This window comes from Pleurodeles waltl, chromosome 10, assembly GCF_031143425.1.
Source record: "Pleurodeles waltl isolate 20211129_DDA chromosome 10, aPleWal1.hap1.20221129, whole genome shotgun sequence".
Classification (NCBI taxonomy): domain Eukaryota; kingdom Metazoa; phylum Chordata; class Amphibia; order Caudata; family Salamandridae; genus Pleurodeles; species Pleurodeles waltl.
The window spans coordinates 1,023,165,464-1,023,178,788 of NC_090449.1; the positions used below are offsets into that span (position 1 = coordinate 1,023,165,464).

Genomic DNA, 13,325 nt, shown 5'->3' on the forward strand with positions numbered 1-13,325 from the left:
GTTACCCATGTTAACTCAAAGAATGGCAGCTGTGTGTAGCATTTCCAAAAGGGGCAGCTCTACATGCTTCCTGTTCATGGCTCCACAAACATTTACAGTGCATCCACAGATATGTTGCAGCCGTCCAGATCTGGCGTCCGGAAGAAGTTATTTGCAACAAAGACGCCCTGCACAAAGCCACATTGTGACTGCTTCACATACAATATGCAGCAACAGGATGCATTTATTTGCATAATTAATGGCATGTCAACAACTTTATTGGGCGGAGCTCGTGCCAGGACAGCTGGATGGGTTCAGTTCATCTGGTCCCATACATTTTTATAAAACACGTTCTCATTGGGTGGTACATTCTTATCCCAGGCAGAGCCCTGCTGAAGCTAATCCCAAGGCTGCACCGCATTTCTATACGAAGGGGAAGAACAGCCTTGTGGGACAGCAAAATGTCACTCAACCAATGTAGTTCAACTAAACCCATACAGGAGTAAAGAAAAAAACACTACAAGGTTACCTTTTCAGACAGCTCCTGCACACAGGATTGCAGACGAAAAGGACAAGCAACAGGGAAGGAAAAGAGACAACCTTGTAATGACGCACATAACGTGCTGATGCCATCCTAAATTGGGGCAATAATACATTCAATGTTGTAATGGTAGTGATTTTCTGCATGCATTGGCAGCGCTTGGTGTAAACATAGTTGTGGTCACAATTGTCTGCGTGGCAGGGGTGGAAACAGACACCCCAGAAAACAGCCTCTAAAATTCGACCTCGGCCTCTGAAAGCACACCACATGTAACCAGAGAAAAACATGATTTACAGCTCTGTTTAGAGAAACTGACTAGAGCCACTTAAAAGATCCAGTGCTCCGATCAAATGATCTTAGCCTAAGAAAGAGTAGTCCCTAAGCAGATGCTACAGTGGCACAAGTGGAAGGGTACAAGTACTGGGGCCATGCTCCAAGGGAGTGTGCAATTGAGGAAAAGGTGGGACAGAGAAGAAGGGCTGATCCCTAGCAAGCAAGGATTTTTTTAAGGACACTGCAACAAACCAATGAAAAAGCAGAGAGCCCACAAAGAAGTAGAGAAGTATATTCTAAAGTATATACAAGAGGCCGCACACTTAAGCTTGACCTAAAATTACAGAGACAAGGACTCTCACTTTTTGAAAGTCCAACACATTTAATTCCTACCATGGATGGGGACCGTAGCAAGAAAACAAATCTACAGTAGTGAAATATAGAGTCCAAGAATGTACAATCATGTACATGCAGGATGTGGGATCAGAGCGATTGTGTAGTTCAAGCTACCTTCCTTCAGCCTGGTGTGACATTCCATCACTGTCAAAGTATGAGCCTCGTCACTGTATTGGCTTTTAAGCATCATAGTGGCTCTGAAAGGGGTACTGTCCAAATATATCATTTTCAATCTTGCTGGAAATACCACAATGTACTTTAAGTACATAGTTTGCAACTTCATCTCTACTTTATTGAACAAACTTGGTGCCTCCTGCACAATGGTGTTCTGGCCTCTATAACCCAGTTGGTTAGCTAGCATGGCTCTGGGAGAGCCTTAGGCTGTTCCTTGCATCACTGGTATACCTTGTGCTCCCTCAACAGTTGCAAAGTGCAATAACCACTTTGGCTCATCAGTCTTTGCAATCACTCCTTAAAAAAGATGCCTATGCACTCACCCTTCCGCCATTTCTGACCTATCCATTACACCTAATTGAGCACCCCTCTGCTGCTTCTGAGTCTAGGGTCTTTGCTAATGCAGTTAGCTACATTAGTTGGAATTGGATTTCCTTCCACAAATCCTTCAGGCCAGATAGGGGACCCAGGCTACTTTCCAAGAGACGTTCTAAAGGTTGTATCAAACAAAATTCAAATCCACACCCATGGCTTTTATTTTCCCTTCCACTCACACATGTTCATCTCCGATGGACTCAGATTCTTTTATTCCTGGTGAGATCTGCAAGGTGTTTCTGTTGCATATACTTCCAAGATGAGGCTGTTGGACAACAAATGGGTTTAGTTGTCTATTTTATTATGATAATGGTTTAGTTTCTGTCATGTTAAGCATTATCTGGCCTTTGCTGCGCTGCAGTGGATTCCTTTTGTCAATCTCTCTGGTCCGATGGCAAGCTTTCTTCTAAGCTGCTGTGCTTTATTAGCCCCCTTCACCACTTCTGAACATAATAGGGCCAGGATTTCCCTTGAACTACTCTCCTTCCTAACTGAACCAAGTGTGATGAAGAACTATTTTTCAGACAGGTGGCCCTTTCTTAGCTCCTTCATATTGTCACAGCCAGACACTGCTCGGCACAGAGGATATTTCTTGTTCTAATCTAGTGAGCTCCTGGCGCTCCTCTAGTGGCAAGCTGTCTATCCAAACATGGTGTGGTCCAGCTCGTTGGAACCTCCAGCAGCCTCCGCTTTTAGGAAGAAAAAGCGCAAATGGCAGAGTTTCTTGTATCCAGCATCCACAGGCATGGAGTGGGCAGCCCACTACATCAAGGGATCTTCTGCTACTAACTGGTCCTTTGGGGGCTAGAGATCTTCTGGGGGACTATATGGATCAGTTCCTTAAGGTCCCTGCACCACAGAGATACAATTATCCCATATGGTCCTGCCCTCAAACATGAAGGATAACTTTTTTTCTTGCACGTTTTTGATGATCACTTAAGCCCCAAGTTGTCATTTTCGTGGCTCTTCAACACCGTGCTGCCGTTGGTTTGGGGTAATTTTGTAGTCCTGTTTCCTTGTTCATTCCAAGTACTGGGGCAACCACAAGTCTCCGGTTCCAGGTCACAATCACAATTTAGGGCACAACACCAAAACATGCTCCGGATATTATTTTACGTTTAGCGCAGTCCACTGAATATCTAGTGACTGCCTGATGCTTCCCCATGGACTGCGATTCTTCTGGGCCGGAATTACATTTACTCTGGCTTCATGCCAAAGCTTGCTTGAGACACAGCTAAAAATATACGAATAGATGGCTGCAGCTGTATGTGCTAGCAAGATATCTTTTAAGACCCGAGTTCACACTTTGAGAGGGCTGCGGGTCAAGACATCATGTTAACTTTTCTGATTCAAGTGTTATATGTTTCTATAAGAGGCATTGCTCATTAGCAGGTTTACATCCGTTTCTATCCACTTTCCAGGAAAAGCAATGCAGTTTCCTGGATCCTAACATCCAAGATAAAAGAGCCCCGAGAACTTAAGAAGTGATTCTTAGAAAAGATGCTTCTGAGCTAGAAGACAAAAGCCAACAAAAAAGCAATAAAAAAAATACACTTTTAGATACTTTGGCAGAAGTTCAACTAGTGAGCCAGGAGAAAAATAAGCGTCCACAGCCTCACTTCTGAATACATAACATGCATTTCTGAAAATGAAAATTGACATTTAAAAAATGCAAATAAATTCATTTTCGAACAAATCTATAATGACTTTCAGGATCTTTCAGAGACGCTAGTGTGCAAATTGGGTGCAAATGGCTTTTGAGCCCATTAGTTCAATTTCACCAACTAGGGGAACCTATCTGGTGTTACTTGCAAGCAAGCATGCTATGGTGCAGAGCATTAAAAACAATAAATAATCACTGGGCTTGCTGGGGAAGTATTTTAGTAAAGTTACTCCATCCACAAGGTCTCAAATCGATTGTGTTTTCTAAAAGCTGAAAATATTTTTTAAGCACAAGCTATTTCATTTGTTAGATTATTGCACCTTTAGGGGCTTATTCACAAGCTCCATTCTGTACTACATTTGGCAGTACAACTCACATACTACAACATGCTATTCACTAACTTCCATGCAGTGATCCCTGCCTCTGCCCCTCACATCTTTTATATTAGAGCTCTCTGCCCCTACTGCAGGGATCGCTGCATATGCAGGCCCACGCTTTTACAGTAAACATCAGAGGGACGGGGGAAGGGCTGGAAAATGGGGAATACTTACTACAAAAGGGGAAGGGTTAAGAGGTGGAGTAAGGAGGGGGCATAGAGAGGGTTAAGCATGAGATTAGGAAGAGACATGCATCTACCCAGAAAAGAGTAAGCTATTAACAAAATTGCACTTTTATAGTTTCTATAGGCAAAAGGGACCAAAAACAGTCATAGACTTACTCAGAGTACTGGAGTACATACAGCACGATAGCTGGCCAACCACTGGTAGTGTAACATTCTCCTATTGAAAATAATGGAGGTAGGGGCTTGAAATAGAACTCCACAGGAAATAGTGTTACAATAAATTAATTTATTTTGACTTTTTTCATTTAATGTAAAAAAAAAAAAAAGTAGAAATCAATAATATTATTACTTTATTTTAAAACATTTTATTTACGTTTTATAACTCAAGCCTTAAAAAAAACACATTAACTTAAATACATTCTCTACAAAACGTCTCATAATTTTTAATACATTATTATAAACATGTTACTTTATGTGGGTTTTTTAAAAACAGATCTTTAGAAAAATGTTTTTAGTTATTTTTTTTTCACTTAATCAAGTAAATATTGCAAAATTAAGTTAATAGCTCTGTGACATTTTTTATTTTGTTGTATATTTAAAATAAATTAAGTTAATTTACATTTGATTAAAAGTTTAATAAGATTTTCTACTTTTACCTATACTTGATCTTAGAGTGACCACTGCCTTAATGTTGAAGACCTTCACCTAGGCGTGGAAAGTAAGCAGCAGTAATTTTAGTTGTAAATTAGGCTCCATCGCCTGAATTCAGGGGGTGCAGACGTGTACGTTTATACTTTCTAGTAAATTTACAGTTGTAAATGGTCAATTGCCACAATTACTAAATTCACTACAAAGTGTAAGAGTGAACTTACATGTGTCTTTTTACTCATTTATATATTTACCTTTGTCAGTAAGCACCTTAATTTTCATCACGTAATACAACAGTGATGGGGTAGGCAGTCAGAAGAATGAGGGTACTTGGTACACAGCGGACATTACCATCCTTCACCTTCCTCTTGCCTACTGAGATGCAAGGTTCATCTAAGATTAAGATCAAGCTCAGCAGGCCCTTCAGACGTGGTCTTGAGAAGTAAGTGACTCTACCCACAATATTTCAGTCCCTGGTCTGATGTGAGCCCTACCAGCCTTCAGGCCGGCCTGTCATTTGGCTGGCCCTTGTCCAGCTCTCGTGGTCTCTTACCATGATCCTGGCACATGCCTGTGTATTTCCCACTCCTGCTAGCCTGCAAATAGTAATTCTACCAGGTGGCAGATCCTGTTTCAAGAACGCGGGCCTTCTAGAGATCATTGTGACATGTAGTAAGAGTGCTGCCAAGCTGCTCCATGGCATGTATGACATCTTCTGTCAGTCTAGGTCTGACTACTAGTAACATGCTTCCTTCTATGACTTGTCGTTTTCCTTTTTTGCCCCCAGTGTGGGCTCCAGTCCCAGCATGTGAACTGTACTAAGCAAAACAAAATACAGAAGGCTGGGTGTACTTGACATGGAATTCAAACTTGGGAACATCACATGACAGTGATGAGCATTAACTCTGACTAGTTTCTTCATTTATAACACTGCTCAAAGGTAAACTGGCAGAACTTACACCAGACTGGAAAAAAGGATTTCCAACCTTGCTTAAGCACCATTTCTGGGGCACACCAGTCACTAAAACAAGTACCGCTCAAGCTGCGCAGGCAATAGTTCTAAGAGGCGGTGGAAGTATCTTGCGATCCAAACACGTCTTGCACACTTTTAGTCACTCAGCAGACCCTTGACGCTTCTACGTGGGAGACATGGACCAACAAAAGGACCAACTCCATAGCCAATGGGAGTAGCCTCACAGTTGCGCTTGTGCTAAGCAGCCAATCAGCCCTAGGCTCTCACAATGGCGGATGTCAAGGTGTCCCTTGGCATCATGAATAACTGAGTACTCCAGGCCACGCTTTGAATTTCAGCCGCATTGTGTTACATCAACAATGCTAAGGGCAAAATTACGAGTACCCGAATTCACAGAAAATAACCAGGACTAGATCAACCGCACACAATTAACATGACCATCTTGAATTAAATACAGGAGGGGTCCTAATGAAATCAAGGAAAGGTTGCTTATTTTTTTTTAGCTAAATGTAAAAAATTCGATTTTTTTTTTTTTAGCAATTCCTTGTATGAAACGAGAGGAGAGAGACAGATGTTTCCACACTCCATCTCTTACCAGACAGAGCTACTGGGCAGCAGAGCTGACTGTGATACACGAGTAACACCATCAAAGGCACTAGATATCCCGACGAAGATTACACAAGTAAATCGGTTCAAACATGCCTCGGGCTAAAAAGCGGATCTACGGGCGAGCAAAGGGATGATAACTACAGAACTGTCTGAAATCACTGGATTATTAAAATGTTACTAATGCAGCTTGCGAGGGATATGCGACAAATCCTGCAGGCTGCTGAGACAAGGTGACATTGGCGATCTGGAGAGGGAAATGCCAATTTTCTGCAAGAAGATGAAGAACATTTGAAACCCCTAAACGCTTTAGTTGCTGGCGAAGCAAGGGGAATAGGATACCAAACTGGAAGGTAAACTAATCACGGTTAAAAAAAGAAAGTTTAGCATCCGCTTCTCAGGAGCCAAAGTGGCTCCACATAATCCATCACAGGGTATCTGCAGAGCGAAGGTGCCTCTGAACCGGTTCTGTGCTTGATATGACCTCTCAACTGGCAAAGAAGAACAAACCACTGACAGAGCCAACACATCTGCCTTTATTTATTTTTATATAAGAAAAGTGCTTCTTTGTCCATTGGAACATTTATGTCTGTGGTTGTGTTGACAAGTGAATATGATGATACAGATGGATGAATGAGTCAGTGCGTGGTTGTGTCGGTGACTAACTGCATATATGAAATGGTGAGTAACAGAGTATGAATGAATGGGTGTAGTGCATGGATGAATGGGTGAGTGAATGGATGAATGGGTGAGTGCGTGCAAGGGCATAGATGGATGGATGGATGGATGCTGTATGAACGGGTGCAAGTAACTTGATGATTAAAAGGAAAGAATCGGGAGTGCATTTAGGAGTGATGGGTACGATAAGTGATTGCATGAAAGAGTGGGCTAACTGTCATCCAATCACAGCCGTCTTTTCATCTCTCAGGCTGCTTATCCATTTATTATGCCCAAAACCCTCTGTCAGCCCTTCTCTTCTTCCTTGGCTGGGGCGAGGATGGGGTTAACTTTCTTTAACCCTCGTTTTCCTCTCTTCTCTCATATAGCTAATTGCATAGGTTGGCTTTAATAGAACCTTCATCGCCGAGAGCACTGAAAAAGCAGCCTGTGAACAATCCCATGGCCTGGCCAATGTCAACCTTTACCTGCATGCATACCAATCTGGCTTCAGATGATGGGGCAGTTCGGAGACCGCTATTTTTTGCAAATCATAGACAATGTCCTCCCAACCAAAGATAAAGGGTGGCACTTGCCTCCTGATATTCCTTTGCCTCTCAGCCACCTTCGATAGCGCTGATCATCCCTCCCCGTTCCACCCTCTGAAGTTGTGAACGTGATTCACTAGCAGTGTCCTTCACTGGTTCTCCTCCTACCTATCCCCCCACCAGCACTGGTTAGTTCACATGGGCGCACGCAGGACCTAGAAGATCCCCATCACCTGTAGAATCCTCCAGGTGGATGTCTAGAGTACCTGCCTGAAGCTCAACTCCAGGAAAAAAGAAGTCTCCCTGATCACCAAGAACAAACAACAACTAACCCAAACTAAGCTCAACGACATGAGCCCGTGCACACCTGAACCGGCTTTCACCCAGTGACAAGTCACTCTAATTCACTTTCGACACTGACCTCACTCTTAAGAAACGTATCATTCAGAAAACCAAAACGGCACAGTAGCAGCTCTATCTATTTGAAAAATGTGTTGCTTCTCAAAGAGGCTGTGGATACATTCTCAGGCAGTGTAGCCGAAATACCTACCACAAACAGACACATTTAGCACAAAACTAATCACACCTGGGACCTCTGGATTCTGCCTACTTATTCCCAGATTCTCCCCTCACACCTTGGCATGTCTGATTCTCCCTGGTGACCATTAACCTTCATGTAAATGCAGCTTACTCACTGCCTGGGATCTCAAAAGCTGGGGTCATTGTTTATCCTTTAGATGGATATGGAAAAGATGACACTGCAGCACAATATTATTGGTAATCAAGTCACAGAGTCTTCGTTGTCTCCTCTGGGTGCCTGACCATTTTAGGTTGAGCCTACCAGACAGCACACGCTGCCTGGTTGGACATGACCTATTATGGGCTTAAGAAAAACTTACATAGGCTGTCTGTAAGTCTATTGCTTATCAATGGTTGGCTTTATTATCAGTCTCATTTGCTTGCTTCTTATTCAGTGACTTCCCTTGTCCCAGACTGTCCATCTTGTGCTTGTCTCTCTCCTGGAACATAGACTCTTTACCTTCTCTCTGACTGGCTGGCTCCTATACTTCCACTCCCCACTTTTAGGGAACTACTTTTTTCTTTTTGCTTAAGTACTCCATGGAGAGTGCATGTTTTTTCCAGCTCTCTCCCTTGTGTGCTTCTCCTCTGTCAATAGCCACACCAGTGCTCTGTGTTGATGTCTTCCTCATGCTGCAAGCTCTCTTTTTTGTGTGCTTCTCTAGTCTGCCAAAATATCTTCCGCCTTCACGCTCCATGTTGCTTTCTAGCCTGCACGCTTCTCCCCCACCTCTGTGTTGCTCTTCTTAGAGTGTGGCTATTCTCCCCACCCCCATGCCCACTCCCCTTTGGCCCACCCACTACTCTTTGCCGACGACCCACCATATTTTCATATGAGGGTAGAGGGCTAGACAGCAAATTGATGTTGGCCTCACTGCCTTAAAAACAAAAAAAGCATTGGCAAAGCCAATAGATTGCTACAGTTTGATTATTTATATGCTTGCTTTTATAGGTTTTCTGTGCTGTGACAGTAGGTATTTTTTACCGGAGGAAATTTCACTGTCACCTGAGGAAGCACATATTATTTTTCCAGCCAGCGTGCCTATGCGGCTGCTATTGTGGGAGAGTCCTCAAAGAGCACATCTCCCCAATTAGACAATACCACCCAGGAACAATTTCCTGTGTCTTTCTTTACTGTTCGTTCACAGGTACAAACACAAAGCAGCCAGACTCCCAACTTTCTCGACAGAGGATGCAATTCATGAGTGAGAGCAGGTCTCATAACTGGTCACTGGCACCAAAGTTTGTCTCGGCTCAGAGCCACATACGTGGATGTTTTCCCAAGTACATACCCTGTCCAGTGCTGAATATGGCATCATAACAAAACCATTCACTGTTTCATTTTGAAAAGATTTCTTTAACACACTTTGTAGTGTTCCTATACCCACATGGTCCATCAACATTTTCCTTTTATCCTTCACTGTGCAAATCTGATTAACTAAGCCACATCCTGGCAAAACCAATTTAAGAACAATAGGCAGCTACATTAGAAAAAAAACAGAGACCAAGAGTGTCTGTCTGTCTGAGCACACATGTGGAGTGCATCCGCCCACTGGTACATTTAACCTGTAGCTTAAAATACCCTCAATTACATAAGGCACATATCCAACAGCAACTGCTTCAGCTCTTTCAACTTTTCCAATTTCCCAAAGTAATGTGCATGGGTTATTAACAATTTAATATTTTGTATGGAGTACAGACTACCACATGCAGACAGCAGCAGTGGAAACTGAGTTATAGCAATGCCCTCGTAGTCACAGGTAAACATTGAAAATGTAGTCTTGCATGTAATGGTTACTGTAAAATCCCTAAAAGGAGCCATCTCCCCATGTGATTCTAATGCATTTTCAGTGTAATAATTCCTAATCTGTTTTTAATAATTGTAATTGTTTGATGTAGCAAATTGCACAATGTTTCATTAAATGCAAAACGTAATCAGGTTGAAAGATTTACAAAACAGCTAATCGTTTCTGGCAACTTAAATTGACCTTGCGCAGGGATTTGTCTCAGCTTAACCCAAAATCTAATTTATATGCAGATTTACATCAGTGATTTAATTTTAGTGATAATGAATGTCATTTGGCTGCCAAATTAATCTTTCTTGTGAAAATTGTTTTTAGTCTCAGAGCAAATGCACAGAACCACAGTTAGGAACAAAAATATCCGAGGCCCCCTTTAGGGAGCACTCCTTAGACACCTAAAAAAAGAAAGCAGTCACCAGTTCCAAGGTGGTTTCCTTGAATCTCTTGCCAATGTCAAACGTGTGAACAATTTCTGGGTGAGAAAACGCCTAAGGATCCGTTGATGACCACATGATTTTGCTTGAATGGTATGAATCATTTATTAAGTCAGGACCTTGGATTATTGACAAGCAAAAATTGCAAATATATGGGATTTAACACCCCAAAGAGGGGCACATATAGATTACTTAGGTGAAGAAACATTGACTTAAATAGCATAAGAAGCCATTATAGAGTAAGTACATTACACAAATAATAAACAAGTTGAATTGAAGACAACGGCCAATGCTCTTCTTAAAGAAAGTGGCACTTGTAAAAGCAATAGCAGTACTGGTTTTCAGGAGTGTAGGGCTCACACAGTCAATCACTAATCCCAACTAAACATATATTTTCAGTCGTTGTTCCATGCCTCAAGCCTTTTTCAAACAGAACTCCTCCCTTTCTTCTGGAAACTACTCAATGGGTTACATTACAAGTAATACAGGACGTTTGGATCCGTATTCCCCCACCTGGAAGTACCATTATGTAAAGTATAAGTACTGATACCTAAAGTAGCAGTAATTTCAGGAAGTAGGAACACTGAGGCATTATGAGTTTTGCACTCTTGGATAAGGAATACCATAGCGAACCGGTGTGTTCGTACCAATTTACACATTTCTTCATATTACTTTTCACCTGCCCATTTTACCGGCTTTTAGCAGGTAACACGTCTGAGTGAGAATAAAGTGGAATCGGGGTTTTGCCACCAAAATTATAATTTTAAATTTGGCTAGCAACTCCCATTTCCATTTGATCTAAAATAATGGGTCACTCTTGTATTTCAATACAGACGTTAGCATTAACTTTGAACAATGATACACAGTACCACCTAACTATGAAGGCAGGAATGCCACGCATATACTATGGTCAGTATTCTCAGTGGAGTGAGTTACCGGGGGATCTCACAGCTAGATCATGACAAATCATGGAAGTTTGGGAGGTTGGGTAGGGTGGGGGTACGCAGCAGCATCATACTGTGCTCTGGGACCCTGAATAATACAAACACATATCCTGAATATCACCAGGAGCTCTACCACAATGATCAATACTCAGTGACACCTGCTTTGTGAGCACTGAGAAGATCAACACCCGGGAGACAGGTGTGGTGGGGCTGTACAATGGCTTTCTGATCACTGGTTAGGTTCAACTATACATGTGCTAATACCTGATGTTATTGAAAGCAGATAAAAGATGCTCAGATTGACATCTGTATGGATAAAGAATGCAGTGAGGTTCCAGAACCTTTGTTAACTGATTTAGAACATGGGTACTTGCCGATAGACGACATTTAAGTGACTCTCTGTGAGATACACAGCACATCAAAAGCAACTTCGCTAGCAAATAACTTTCATTTATGACCCAAAGTGAATGTATAAGCCTTGAGAAAGCTCACTGGCTTGTGTAGATATATCTGAGAGACTGTCAAAATCACTCAATTTTTAAATTGTCTACACTTCAATTATTAATATAGAGGATAGTAGAGCCCTGTGGGAGAAAGCAGCAGCAGGTGTATTTGATAAAATGAGTGGACAACAAGATACGTGACAAATACAGAGCTCTGGTTCAAGAACAGTAATTAATATAATAAGAGAAGTCGAAAAATCAGGTATCTCTGAATTGTAAAAATGGTGGGAAATTACATCACTTACGAAGTACATTGAATGTGTTAGGGTACCACGGGGTATACGTATTCTAATCCTGCCAACATTTGAAGATTTGGACCCTAACCTATTAGGGGAGTGGAGATCACATACTGTAGATTGCTCATTGGAACTTATGGGAACAATAACCACACATGCAAGACATTGTATGGAGCAACAGACCAGAATTATTGATGAACTGATGAAAGAGTTGGAAATGGTTCCCAATCAGGAGGAAATAAAAAACGATGTTAACAAAGATGGAAGAACGCATCTCGAAACAAGAAGAGGAAACAAGAGCACGTAAGGCACACAAATTTAATTGTGATAGACTTGATTATGAGTATGCTAGGATTTATACCTTTGCTCGCAAATTTGACACTTTGGGCCAGATGTAGCAAAGGTTTTTACCCATTCTGTGTCTATGGGAAAAAGTGTTCGTACATATGGCCCTGTGGGGGTAGCTCAGACGCCACCCGAAGCAACACATATGTAAGCGCAGATCCCAGATCCTTAGCTGATGAAGCGCCACAACAAAAGCTGGATTTTCATGGGGAGATGAAATTAATGCAATTGGCCACACCACAATCAACCAGACCCAGAGGGTGAGGCCGCAGTGGCACAAAACAAAGAGCGGAAAGAGGAAAAGATAAAGGTTTTAAGGAGTAGATGGATATCCTATCCTGCAGGCAGAGTGCCTGGTGAATTGAAGCGTAGTAAACATTTACAAGACAAACACTAACTCACAATCAACAGAGAATTTTAAATCTTAGTTTCAGTTTCTGTCCCACCATATTGGGACTACACTAAAACTCGGATCCAAACATATAAATTTGCGCAGAAACTTCAGTTAAGCAAATATTATGCTCTGAAACATCCTCTAATTAAGGAAACACGTGGAACACGGGACATCAAATACCCTGGGTTCAAAATAAGTGACATTCCGGACCTTATGGTCATCAATGATTTAGTGGACGAAACTACCCAAGATGTCCCACCTGGTACTGAAAGTAACAGCATTGATATGGAAACACTGGGACCTATGGGTTTGTCACTGATCTCTCTACTGTAAGTCACTTGAAACCATCTAGTACATTTAATCCCCAACTTCCAAGTGGCAATCCAGTTGACATCTTTAATGAATTATTGGTCAGAGACATTAATAAACTACAGACAAGGACAAAAATTAAAGGACGTGGCAATTTCACTCAAAATGACTGGAAGTACATCAATGCTTTGAAGAACAATGACTATCATTCTAAAACCTTCAGACAAGGGTGGGGACATCTTGATTATGGATACTGTGAGTTATATCAGGGAAGCTCAGAAACAACTACATAACTGTGATCACTTTGATAGACTCAAAGGAGATCCCACCAATGTTCATCAGAAAAGTTATCATAAGATGTTGAAAGATTGGCTGAGTAGTGGG

The 13,325-nt window shown here is 41.8% G+C and overlaps 1 protein-coding gene across 3 annotated transcripts in view; it reads right to left on the reverse strand.

The window, feature by feature from the left end:
- The window catches only part of POMGNT2 (protein O-linked mannose N-acetylglucosaminyltransferase 2 (beta 1,4-)), a 141,046-nt gene that overhangs the window by 80,790 nt on the left and 46,931 nt on the right, over window positions 1–13,325 (reverse strand). The window contains exon 2 of one of the 3 annotated variants that reach the window (XM_069211961.1): window positions 4,120–4,180. The exons of the other annotated variants lie outside the window; for them this stretch is intronic. The gene's annotated coding sequence lies outside the window, so the exon portion shown is untranslated. The remainder of the gene's footprint in view (window positions 1–4,119; window positions 4,181–13,325) is intronic. 3 annotated transcript variants of the gene reach the window in all.